General features: G+C 35.5%; 1 non-coding gene across 1 annotated transcript; it reads right to left on the bottom strand.

Moving 5' to 3' along the window:
- Window positions 1–454: 454 nt before the first annotated feature.
- On the bottom strand, window positions 455–559 carry LOC114033392. Its single transcript, XR_003567975.1, has one exon. It is a non-coding gene; the product is annotated as a U6 spliceosomal RNA (small nuclear RNA).
- Window positions 560–2,982: the final 2,423 nt, after the last annotated feature.

Here is a 2,982-nt window from a genome sequence, read left to right as displayed (position 1 = left end):
AGTCTCTATCAAATTACTTTACAGTTTCTTTAACAATTTTGGTCAAATAGTGAGAAGCTTGGATCTTTGTGTTTATTAAACACTAGATTAGTAAGGTCATTTACTACTGTGTATTTTGTACCTAATCTATCCCCTGATTTACCATTCTATTTCTTAGCCAATATCAGATTGTTTTGATGATTACCACTTATAATAAAGTTTGAGATCTGGTACTGCTAGGCCACCTTCCTTCACACATTTTTCTTTGATTCCTTGATAATCTTTGCCTTTTGTTGTTCCAGATGATTTCCCTTGATATTCTTGGCCTTTTGTTCTTCCAGAGAAATGTTGTTATTAGCCCTTTAAAACATTTTTGGTAGTTTGATTGATATGACACTGAAAAAGGAAATTAATTTAGGTAAAATTCTCAATTTTATTATATTGACTCAGCCTACCCATGAGCAATCAATATGAAAAATAAATGGAACAATTCACAAGTTTGCATGTCATCCTTGCTCAGGGACCATCTTAATCTTCTCTATCCTTCCAATTTTACTATATATGCTGCTGAACCAAGCCCAGGTTGCTTATTTCTGAGATGTAAATTTTCACATTCAAAATAAAGCAATCACTTCACTTGAGGTGATGAAAACTGGTTCAGCAGATGCCTACCAAGGACTGTTCTCACTTTTGTATTTCTATCCTCAGTGATTAGCTCAATGCCTGGCAAAAGTTTTGAACAAATACTTTTTTATTCATTCATTCATTTGTTCATTCATTCATTTATTCTAGCCTATTCATTTTTCAGATGCAGATCTGGCAACGGAAATAATTTGTTTAATATCACTCACTTTTATGGTGGTAAAACTAGAATCCGAAGCCATTGCCCCAATTTTATTGGCCAATGGTTTTTTTTTACTCAATGAAAATAAATGACTCTTGCCTGAAAATATTCTTGAACAATGTTAAAATTACAATTTCAGAAATTATGAAATTTTTTTGAGGAAAAGGCCTTGAAATACTGTTATACTTATTATCAAAATTATAAGCAATATGACATACTGCAAAATAATCCCACTGGTCATTGGCATTAAATTGCATGTCACTGAAATTCTCAACAAATCAGTTTTCTTATCTATAAAATTGGGGGGGGGGGGATTTCAGTTAATCAGTCAATCAATGCATACACATTTATTAAACATCTACCATGTTCCAGGCACTGTGATAAGTACTGGGAATACAAACAGAGGTAAAAGACAGTCCTCATCCTCAAGGAGTTTACAGTCTAATGGAGGAGATGATATGAAACTGAATGTATACAAACAAACTAGATACTGGATAAAAAGGATATAATTAATTGAGGGAAAGCACTGGAATTAAGTGGGGCAACAGATTGGATGTGGGGTGTGAGAGACAGTGATGGTACAGGATGATTCCTAGGCTATGAGACTGAGGTATTTCATGTTTTGTTTTGCTTTGTTTTTTTTTTTCTGTAATCCCTCCCCCAACTCTACCTAACATCCTGTGTTCTCTAAAATAAGACAGGAGAATGAAACAAAAGTGACACAGATATTACAGTCATGGTAGAAATGCATGAAGGAAAGCCATAGAAATCCAGTCTTGTTCATACTCTAGTTCCCCACCCAATCAATTCCTATTGCAATATTCAGTTTTTGTCCCCAGAAGGAAAAAAAAATCATCTGTTTAAGATTCCACAACCCTGTGGACCAGATACTGAAACTAATATTGTCATTCACAAGTCCTTACCAGTGTCCTTACCAATATAAGGTTACCAATTGACATTTCTCCAATACCAATTAGCCAATCAATGTAAATTAGCTTTCACAAAAGGCTATTTACTATGGTATAACTAGGACAGAAATGAAACCACATTCTCCCTAATCCAGTAGGCACACTATCCTCTCTATAGACCTGCTTGGTCCCTGAAAAGATTGGATTCTAATTAAAGTCATTTCTATGGATTCATACACACTTACACTTGACAGGGAAATGGGGCACTTCCTGGTAGAGAATTTTTCTCCTTTTTTAGAGATTCCATCAAGTTCACTTCTTGGTTTGATGTAACTATTAGATGAGTTATTTACTTGCTTAGACAGTCTGATTCATTGCAGGTTTTTTCAAAGGGCTATTTTATTTCATCAGCCTTGACTGCTGTTGCCCTGGCTCTGGCATTCTGATTGTTGGTAGGATCTTGATTTATTTTAATAAATCCACAGGTCTTTACAGTCACCTGGGTGCCCACTTCTTGGCACAATTTTTCAGCTAGCATCACAAAAGAAGAAACACAGCAGGAACAGAAGCTCCCTGTGTCCATAGATATATAGTGGTGAGTAAAGGGGAAAAAAGTAACTATTGTCCCTTTCCTAATGCAGAGGCATTTAGCAATTCTTCTTGCATAGAATCTCCAAGGGAAGAAAGCAAGAAATCACTTTCTTGAAACTTTGGCATGCATATTCAACTCTGGCTCAGCAGACAATTAAAATATCCTCCCCCTCTCCCACTGTTTATCAGTACACTGACAGGAGATAGTCAGAGGATACTTACATCTTTTCTGAAGAACCAAAGGTAGCTTTATGCTTCAAAGAAGTCTTACAGAGGAATTTGTATTAGCAAGTAAGGTGGAGGCTTAATTTGGACTGAATAAATTTGGCAAATTTTGTTTAAGTTTAAGAACATTTGGAAAATAATTTCCAGTTCCAAAAAATGTAGCTCAGACACCACTTATTGGTTATAAGAGAAGGAAATTTGAGTAGGATATTCAAGAAGTACAGACAATTAAAGGAAGTCTGAGAGAAAAACCTAAGATGGTAGATTCAAGAAGGTTAAGGAGTGGATAGCTGACTAGACAACATTAGGTAAGAAATAAAAGGCAAGAGGGCAAAATAGAGTGTTAAGCACTTTGATAGAGTGATTTGGACCATGAGGACAGTTGTGGAACTGAACAGTACATTTCTTTAAGGCTGAAGGGAAAAGAAGAGTGAT

Source organism: Vombatus ursinus, unplaced genomic scaffold, assembly GCF_900497805.2.
Source record: "Vombatus ursinus unplaced genomic scaffold, bare-nosed wombat genome assembly UNPS02006874.1, whole genome shotgun sequence".
NCBI classification, from domain to species: Eukaryota; Metazoa; Chordata; class Mammalia; order Diprotodontia; family Vombatidae; genus Vombatus; species Vombatus ursinus.
The sequence above is the reverse complement of the archived record's forward strand: the minus strand, read 5'-3'. Positions and strand labels throughout refer to the sequence as shown.